At 39.0% G+C, this 10,199-nt stretch overlaps 1 long non-coding RNA gene across 1 annotated transcript; it reads right to left on the reverse strand.

The window, feature by feature from the left end:
- Positions 1-4,960: 4,960 nt before the first annotated feature.
- On the reverse strand, positions 4,961-8,500 carry LOC134298514 (uncharacterized). The gene is made up of 2 exons (XR_010005620.1): positions 8,020-8,500; positions 4,961-5,301 (listed from the first exon to the last, which is right to left on the reverse strand). It is a non-coding gene; the product is annotated as an uncharacterized LOC134298514 (long non-coding RNA).
- Between the last annotated feature and the right edge of the window lie 1,699 nt (positions 8,501-10,199).

Consider the following 10,199-nt stretch of genomic DNA (forward strand, 5'->3'; position numbering starts at 1 on the left):
GGTAAAGAAAGCTTTCATAAAATTGTCAATCTGGTGCCAAGAATGTGGAATTCTCTGCCCCAAGAGTTTCATTTGTTCCCTTCTTTCCCAGTATTCTGCTGACAACTGAAGTTCGTGCCCTTTTAACAAGTGTTTAATTTATTAACATTTTAACTGGAGTTTTCTATTTCTCTGATGCTCCATTGACCTCTTTCAGGTTGCTTTCTTTTGCTTGTTTTTATATATTGTTCATCCTATTGAGTGACTGTAATTTCTTTTCAGTAATTAAGTTGAAATCTTTCCTGATGTCTCACCTACTGCTTTCTAGAGATAGGCACAGTGCAAAATTGTCCAATTTCTGAAAATAGAAAGAAAACTTCATAAACATATTTAGATGGCTGAGAGCCGGATAGATAGCTATATCAGGAAATAAGTATGATATTTATATTTGGATTCGCTTTTAAAGAAATATTAAGAACCCAAAAATACAACACATGAATTGGACTCAAGCTTAAATAAAAAGATCTGCCAAAATTCTTAATGTAGAAATCAAGGCTATGTAACATATGAAATAAAGCACTGATCAAGCTTTTATTTTACACTGTTTTGCTATAAATGCAACATTTGGTCCGCTATAAAGTATTTAATTAAGGGCGGGGGGAATGTTAGTTGAGAATTATAAAAAGCTTTAGCTGGTTTAATCTCTGCCAAGCTACAACCCTGCCGAGAAAATTCAAACTACAAATATGAAAGCACTATCTAAGGACTGGGTTGATGAATATGTTTATGCACACCATTAAAAATAAAATGTTGTTGTGTCTTTTCACTCCAGGCCTATCTTCTCCGTGAGTAAACGTAATCATTTTCTTTAAAAGAGGGAACATATTTATAGATAGCAGGCTATCATATATATTTAATCCTTCTTTTTTTAATGAAACACTGAGCTTCAGTTCCAATTCCATTTCACAGCTAGCACTGATATAACAAAGAGAGAAGTTAAATTAAATATTTGTTGAACTATCCAAGCTTGGATGGATCTTTTCCAAAAAAAAAAAGTTTCATCTTGAATCAAGTATTGTATATATATTTTTGTGTTGTGAATCTTTGTATCTCAGCCTCCCCATCAATTATTGATTTTTGTTAATATTTCAGTACAGCCTGTAGGTTTGAGAAAGCTGTGAAAGTCTCTCTTTTTCTTTGTTTTCTTACAAGCAAAGCAACACAAAGATGTTTCAAACATATTTATTTTATTAAACTCTGAAAATTGCTTCATCAGGATGTACAGAGGTGTATGGCTGTTATACCTTTTGGGAATGCATTGTGGGTTGTCTTGAACCTCAACCTGTCCTTATAAATGTATACAACACTGCACACAATTAAAATGAATTCTAGGGCCATGTTCCAAGGAGTCAGATCAAAAGGTTTTTTCCTCAATTCCTTCTCTCTCATTAATACATGGCTGATATTCTATCAGGCATTGATACGTAAGTTGAAATAAGGAACATCTCTAGGCTTAGCTTATCCAGGGTCTAAGGCAGGGCTCGCCAAACTAAGGCCCGGGGGCCGGATGCGGCCCATCGAAGCCATTTATCCAGCCCCTACGGCACAAGGGCAGAAGAGGGTTGGGCTAAATGACCCAAGGGGTCTCTTCTTCTCTTACAACCATTATTATTATTATTATTATTATTATTATTATTATTATTATTATTATTATTATTATTATTATTAACATTGAGGCTGGGTGGCCATCTGTCAGGGATGCTTTGCTTGTGCTTATGGTGCACAGAGGCAGAAGGGGGTTGGACTCAATGGCCCAAGAGGTCTCTTCCAACCCTCTTTATTATTATTAATATTATTATTATTATTATTAACATTGATTCTGGGTGGCCATCTGTCAGGGGTGCTTTGCTTGTGCTTTCAGTGCACAAAGGCAAAGGGGGATTGGACTCAATGGCCCAAAGGGTCTCTTCCAACCCTTTTATTTATTGTTGTTGTTGTTGTTGTTGTTATTATTATTTATTGCTCTGTGGCCAACTATAGTCCGGCCCTCCAATGGTCCGAAGGATCATGAACTGGCGCCCTGTTTAAAAAGTTTGGGGACCCTTGGTCTAAGGTGTTCAGCCTCTCTAAATTAATGAGATCTGTTTAAAGTCATAGGGTACATCTAATCTGTAGAATCAATGCAGTTTGACACCACTTAAACTAACATGGCTCAATATTATAGGATCCTGGAATTTGTAGTTTGGTGAGTACTTTTTGGCACAGAAGGCTAAACTACAATTCTCATTATTCCATAGCATGTTGTTGTTGTTGTTGTTGTTGATGATGGTGATAAAGCAGTTAAAGTGATGTCAAGCATTAATTCTACAGTTATTGTAGATGCAGCCATAGAAAGATAAGTCAGGGACGGAACTCCTGCTGAGGATCAGATGAATGTGGTCCATCACAGCCTGCTTCCGGCTGCCTTTGTGAGGATCCTCATCACTGCTGCTTCCTTTGGTGTACCTCTGCTTCATGTCCTTTTAAACTTCCTCCTTCTCTCTGTGCAATGTAATATGCAACACAATCTCAAATTCCTACTACAACTATAACATTTTTTTCTTTTTTCCCCAATCCCCTTCCTCTCCTTCAGTGATACAGCAGATTTTATATAACTGTAATTTATTAACCAGAGTTCCACAACCCCCACCCCTTTCCTTTTTATCTTTTTTTCTCTGTGTGAAAGATATTGTATGTTTCTATTATTATTTTTAAAGGTATTATAGTAAAAACTATTATTTAAAAAATCCTACTTCTCTGCAGTTGTTAAAGATATAGAAGTCCTTCTCAGTTTCCATTCTAGCAATGCCAATCAATAATCCAGCAAGTAATAAACACACCACAGGTGTAAGAAGAAATGTCTAAACCAGCTTGGAGACTCACCCTGAAGACAATGCTAGCAGTCTTCATACAATGGTTTTTGGGTGAATCCAGAAATTTTTCTCCTTTATTAGAACTTCTGCTGCTGCTCAGTCATTTAGTCGTCTCCGACTCTTCATGACCTCATGGACCAGTCCACGCCAGAGCTCCCTGTCGGCCGTCACCGCCCCCAGTTCCTTCAAGGTCAAGCCAGTCACTTCAAGGATACCATCCATCCATCTTGCCCTTGGTCGGCCTCTCTTTCTTTTTCCTTCTATTTTCCCCAGCATCGTGATCTTTTCCAAGCTTTCCTGTCTCCTCATGATGTGGCCAAAATACTTAATCTTTGTCTCTAATCCTTCCCTCCAGTGAGTAGTCGGGCATTATTTCCTGTAGGATGGACTGGTTGGATCTTCTAGCAGTCCAAGGCACTCTCAGGATTTTCCTCCAGCACCAGAGTTACTCCACAGTAAGCAAACTTGAGGATAATTTGAAGTTTTCAGGAAATTATGGAGTATCTTTGGAGTTTGTGGCCATGTGGATTTGATCTATTTCAACCTAATTTGTTGTCCATATGCAACTGCTGCTAACACCCTTTATCTACACTGATCATCACAGGGATGAAAATGAGCTGTCATTGTGTCACCACTGCCACTTCTTGCCAGTCAGTAGCTTTACAAGAATCTGTCCATTATATCTGCCATAATTTATGCACCTGGTCATATGATCAGCAGGGGGAAGGTAGTTCATCATTAACCACTCTTCATTAATCACATTTGCCCCTAAATTATGACCTCAGCAGACACAATAGGTGATGGCCAGACTTTTTTAGAGCTTCTGGTTGAGGAGTGGCTGTGATGACTCATGAACAAAGAGATGGGTCAGGAAGGGGATTAGCAGGTACATGCTGGATCTAGGGCAGCTGCAGTTCACAAATGCCCTGGATTTACATGCCTCAAGTAGATGCAACTACAGCCTTGTTTTACCTGAACATGGAATCAGATCATAGCTCTTCTGCCTATTCCTCTTAGTTTCCCAAGATTTGGATTGATTTCTCAGTTCTCTGATTTTTGGACTGTTAATAATCTATGCTAGCTGCAGCTTTTCTCTATCATCTATCTATCTATCTATCTATCTATCTATCTATCTATCTATCTATCTTTATTTATGTTGTTATTAACTATTCTCAAATGGGCTTCAACTCATGGTTTCCCCTATGAATGAGAGACCCTTAAGTTATCTTGTCATCAACCACTCTGCTCAGGTCTTTAAGACTCAGGGCTGTGGTTTCCTTGATTGAGTCTATTCATCTGTAATGCAGTCTTCTTTCCCTACTACTTTATACTTTTTCAAGCATTGTTGTCTTTCCTAGTGTGAAGTGTCTTTTCATTATATGTCCAAAGTATGAGAGTATCAGTTTGGTCATCATGAGTTCTAGGGGGAATTCTGGCTTGTTTTCCTTTGGAAACTATTTTCTTACTTCTCAGAAGAATTCTTTATCTAAGCTTCTATCAATGTAACCTTTGGCATAAACTTACCCATATTTAGAAGAACAATTGTTAATTTCACAGTGGTGATGTTCAGGCCTGTAGCGAGGGGGGGGGTAGGGGTTCAACCCCCCCCCCCCCCGAAATTTTTCAAGTTATAAAAAACATCTCGTTTACTCATGAATTTTAACTGGTTAACCAAATCCCCATGCTAAGTCTATGAGATCCAAAACATTAAGAGTCCCTCCAGGCACTATCTCAAGCAGATATTGACAGGTTTGTAGCGAGGAGGGGTATGTGCTAGGGGTTCAACCCCCCCCCCCCGAAATTTTCAAAACCCCTCCCGAAATTTTTTTCTGGCTACGGCCCTGGTGATGTTTCATTATAGCGATTCACAGAGAAAAATGACTTCCTATCCCACAATGCATACACATAAACCTGACCACATTTTATTTTGGATTTTTCATTAGATGAGTGATGGAAACGCTCAAAAGGTGGTGTTTTATAGCCCAAGGACTCTGATTGTAATCCAGGCAATTTCATTCATCAAATATATAATAACATAATTAAATCAATATTTCTAGGCTCTGCAGAACTACTTTAACATTATGTCTTTAATTAAGATTTAACAGGTAACTTTTGTTTTAGGCTGGGGTGACTGGTGACTTGAATGCCCATGAATTGTTGAATGCACCCTTGATTTTAATTCAAACCTTTTATGGACTGAAAGGGTGCCTGAGAAAGGAGGACACTGTAAGCATTAAAGGGTGATCTGTTTGTCTGCTGAAATTTATCAGAGGACATCAGGGATCATCACACTACTTTCCTCTTCACCCTCTGATGAAAGTGTCAGCTGATATTCTGATCAATGATGAGAAGAGTACTGTCAGTCATGCATGCAATTCCATCAACAAGGAGATGCTGGAGGCTCGACAACCTGGGTAACACAGGTATGAAAGGTGAGATCAACTGGGAATGAGGAGGAGCAAGCTCAGGCAAAAATGCAAATGCAAGCAGAATAACACAAACATGAGAAATCAAAGTGTGGAAATAGTGTTGGATTTGTTCCAGACTTGGATGACTGCCATCGAATGAGTCAAGGATAGAGGATAAGAATGAAACATCGAAAGAAAAGGCTGCCTCAGTAGTGAGGAGGTCAAATTCTTCTTCTTCAACAGTCTGTCCACCAGACTTTGATTTGTAATCTCATAAATCCAACTTGCCTTGCCTACCATTACCCTCCTGAGCAGTTCTAGAATATTGGGAGGTGGAGACACTTGTTTGTACTAGAAGGGGGTAATCTATCACATCTAGAAAGGCTCTGTAGATCAGTCCAATTGATCCAAGCAGTCTAAGGAAATACATACAGGCTTCTGTCTTGCTTTTTCACCACAGACGAACCATTCACTAGGCCCTGAACAGACACATCCTTTTTATGGGCCTTACCATGCTGAGACAAGAACAGGAGAAATACAGATCTTATTCAGATTTACTCTCTGGGTAACTTAAAAATTGCCAGCCCTCCAGGAGCAGAGCTGATCCCATGAATAAATGGAAAGCCAGAATTTTTAGCCATTTGGGTTCAATAAATATTTGTAGAAGACCTGGTGATCTGAGTGTTGGATTACAACTCTGGAAACCTGAGTTCAAATCCCTGCTGAGTCATGAAAACCTATTTGATAATCTTGGACAAGTCATGCTCTTTCAGCCTCAAAGGAAGGCTCCTCTGAACAAATCTTACAAAGAAAATCCTGTAATAGGGCCACCTTAGAGTTATAAATAAACAACAACAACAACAAACATTTGTGAAGTTGATTTCTGGATTATGCCTCTTTATTGACCATAGAGCCAGGGAATTATGATGCCACATACCCTATGGAAGTGAAGAAGACACCACAAAAGAGGAAAGAAAAATGTTAAAACTGGAGTTTCACACCTATTGAGCCAAATAACCAATTCTGAAGCAAACTGAGCAGCTCAGTGTTATATCAGATTGGCCCAGCTCAGTTTAAGAGGGTAACAGTACAGTCAAATATGAACCAATGTAGAAACTGAGATGTAAAAATCAGTCTGCCATGGCTACATTTCATGAAATTCTGAGGTTTGTAATTTTGTAACTATTTAGAATTATCTCCCAAAATGTTCTAGTGCCTCACCAAAATATAAATGTAAGATTCCACAAGATGCAAGCATGGCAGTTAAAATAATATAAACATCCTGTAATTATCATTGTACCCAGAGTGGTCTTTGCAAGCATGACCAAAGACCACGAACAATTACCAGGATCCTTTTCAAGTTCTGAGGCCACTACTAAATGGCGACAAGATGATGATGGTAAAGACTTGGCTCCTCGGGACAGTGTGGACTCCTTCCCACCACCACAGAAGCTCAGACGCAGCCAGTGTGGACCACCTCAGGGTTGATCTGGAGTATTTCATGTAAATGCACCCAAAGCTTCTTGAAGGAAGCAAAGGTAATTTTAACAATGTTCTTCTTGCTTTGATAAAGTATTTAATAATCGTTTAGTTTTCAAATTCTATTCACAGTTTGAGATGCCAACTGTGCACAAAATATGGCTGTTTTGACCAGAGAAGAGCATTTGCATAGAAAATGGAGAAAATGTTCTTTTCTGCACAGGAACAAAGTAACAATTTTGTACATAATAACTTCTCAATTACATTTTATGTGCAAGAAACAGCACTTTCTTTAAAGGTATTATTTCTGTGTAGAAATATTGTTTTATGGACAAATATTGTTTTGCATAAAGTAAGTCTCAGACTGTGAAGATTCTTGTCAATCTAAAAATGATGGAAAACATGCTACATAAGTGTTAAGATTTCTTTCTTAACATTTGTGTAGCATGCTTTTTCACTTATTTGGGGAATATTTTCTAATATCTTTTGCATCACTAGATGCAAAATCCAGTCTCTCCAGTAACCATAAAAGGAACTGTCTAATGGGATATTTGTAAGTCTACTCTGATATGAGTTCCAGATTATATGTGTATGAAGACCAGTCTTCTCCAGTCCTAAATCTGGTGGTTTCTTCTATATTCTTCCTGGAATGATAAAGTAATGCAAATGCAAGTATTCCTATAGCTGACCTTCTCTAGATAGGCTAATTTAGATGTTTAGATGCATGTTTGCTGTAATTTAAATGAAAATTCAATATATCTGGTGGAAAACAGTGTCCACCTCTTTGTCTGCACAGACTGATCTCCACAATCTTTTCCTGAATACGTAATCCCCAAATCGTTTTGGACTATAAATCCTATCAGACCCACTTGCATAGGAATTTATAAGTGCTAATCAAGAGTTCCAATCTAAATTATGGTGAAGGAACCAGATTGCCCACTCCTGATGTAGGCCATAGCAAGATGTTGCGTATTCTAAACAAGGACCTACATGCAGCTTGGATATCATTATTGTTTAGGAAATAATCACTTTCACATTCACTTTTCTCCAGAAAGAATTGTTCACTTAATTTATAGACAAGGAGCTCCTTTGCAATACCATTTAGATGTAGAAACTCATTGCCTTTACGTAAATATGGTCACTGTGCCAGAGAAAGTAAGTGGTCATTAGTAAACAAAGATTTTTCTCTTGCCGACCCCGACCCTCGTTTCCCTTCTTTCTCTTTTTCTTTTGCCACATACCTTAGAAGCTAACACTCGACAGATGGAAGTTTAAAAAGAAATGTGCTGGCTGCTTGAGGCTCATTTTAATTTGTCGCTCAGCTAAGTTTGTTTCACTTTTAATGGTTCACTTTGCTGAACCTGTGAATCAAATATTAACATCTTTAAAAAGTACTGCAGAAGTTTTAACTCATGAAATGTCTCCGGAGACAGCATTTCTCAAAATATCCAAAACTTTATCTAGACAAGAAAAAATATTGTCAGTTTTGTTCAAACTTTGATTAACTGGAAGTTGCTTGAAAATTCTTTCACCTGAGCAAGATTTTCCAAATTAGCTGAACAATTTGCTTTAGGCAAAGCCCAGTGGCAATAAGTGAAATCCAACTTCATGAATCTTCCTCATTCCACCATCAGAAATTTCACTTAGCTCATCCAAATTAATCCACTTATATTTGCTGGGGTTTTTTTTAATTCTAAGGTTTCATACCCCATTCATCAATGAGTTCCTATCATAGCTCCAAATTCCAGAACAAATCAAGTGTACACCCTCTTCCAGGAGTGAGTTATCCACCACAGAGGTCTTAATTTATCCACATGTAAGTTTTATGGGTGTAAATTTACTAAGACAGAACTCAATAACAAAATAATAAATTTCAAGGATGGGTCAGAGCTGGCTTTGAATTCAGATACATTATTCTTGTGGAAATGGTTAAGTTTCTCAGATATTCTGATCTACAGCTGGAGTAGTTTAAGCTCCTCCTGGTCAGATGCATGAGATTCCTAGCAAATATCATATTTCCAACTGCTATGAGAACTGGCCCATCTCAAATCAGAGTGGTGTGTTTTCTTGAGGACACCACCTGCAGAACCAAATACCAGATAGTCTGAGTAATTTGCTCACATACTTTCAGCTGGTGGTCCCTACAGGTTTCCCCAAAGATAGTACAACCCAGAGATGCAATTCCACATTAATTTACTTCCTGAAGGAAATGACAAGTGCTTTAAATCTGTTTTGTTTCCTCATGCTGGGTTGTGCTCAGGGGACTTGGGTGCCTCACCCAAATTAGCTGAGGAGTTGGTCTGGGATGGCCACTGCCTCAGCTTATCTCACAGCAAGTTCATACCCCTTTTTGCTGTTCATGAAGTTAAATAGGTAACCTTAATAAAGTTGCCCATAGTTATTCCCACATGGTTGTCTGGTCTCACATTTCAGTGGTGGGGAAGCAATGGTATATCTTGGAGATGGTACCCAGGTCTAAACATATAGCCTGAAGCCAATTTTAGACACAATATTTTTATATACAGTAGAGCCTCACTTATCCAACATAAATGGGCCAGCAGAACGTTGGATAAGTGAAAATGCTGGATAATAAGGAGGGATTAAGGAAAAACCTATTGAACATCAAATTACATTATGGTTTTACAAATTAAGCACCAAAACATCATTTTTGAAATTGAAAACACCTGGAAGATCAGAGTTGGGAACACACTGATATACTGTAGATTCTACTGATATACTGTAGAATCCCACATTGAGCATAGAGGAATGGCAACATTGGAAAACCAAAGTTTGCTAAACACTGATATTGGTCAACTGTCTCCAGAATCTCCCCTGGAGCTGGTGGTCTGTGTTGGGAAGGCTTGGCTTGTGTCTTCCAGCCTAGCAGAATGGGGCTGGACTGGATAGCCTCTTAAGAAAAAAAAAGGCCAGAAGTGCAAGTTGCTGTAAGGCTGTCAGAAGTAAAAGCGGGAGGAAGAGGAGGAGGAGGAAGAGGGAGTGTGTGGGGGTGAAAAAGGAAGGGAGAAGGGAGAGGGAGAGAGGATCTGGAGCAAAGTGTGCAGGAAGCCCAGCCCGTTGCCTTGGCTTCTCTCCCCTCCATTCCTTCCTTTGGATCATGAGCTCTTTTCTCGCATTGATTTGGAAACTAGGCTGAGCTGGAGAGACATCTTCGAGGCTCTGCATGCACCAAGAGCAGAGAGAGGAGAGCCATTGCGTTTCCTTTTTTCCCTCCTCCCTCCCTTGCATACAAATGGCCCCCAATGGGGCAATTCACCTCCCTTCCCTCCAGAGATGTGCTTTCCTCCTCCTCCCTGTTTTTTTTTTTCCCACGGGACTCTCGCCATGCATTGAATGAAGGCAAAGGATCCAATGTTTCCTATCCGCCACAAGATGGCGTCGGATAATATGGAGTGTCGGTTAA

This window comes from Anolis carolinensis, chromosome 4 (assembly GCF_035594765.1).
Source record: "Anolis carolinensis isolate JA03-04 chromosome 4, rAnoCar3.1.pri, whole genome shotgun sequence".
Taxonomy (NCBI): Eukaryota; Metazoa; Chordata; class Lepidosauria; order Squamata; family Dactyloidae; genus Anolis; species Anolis carolinensis.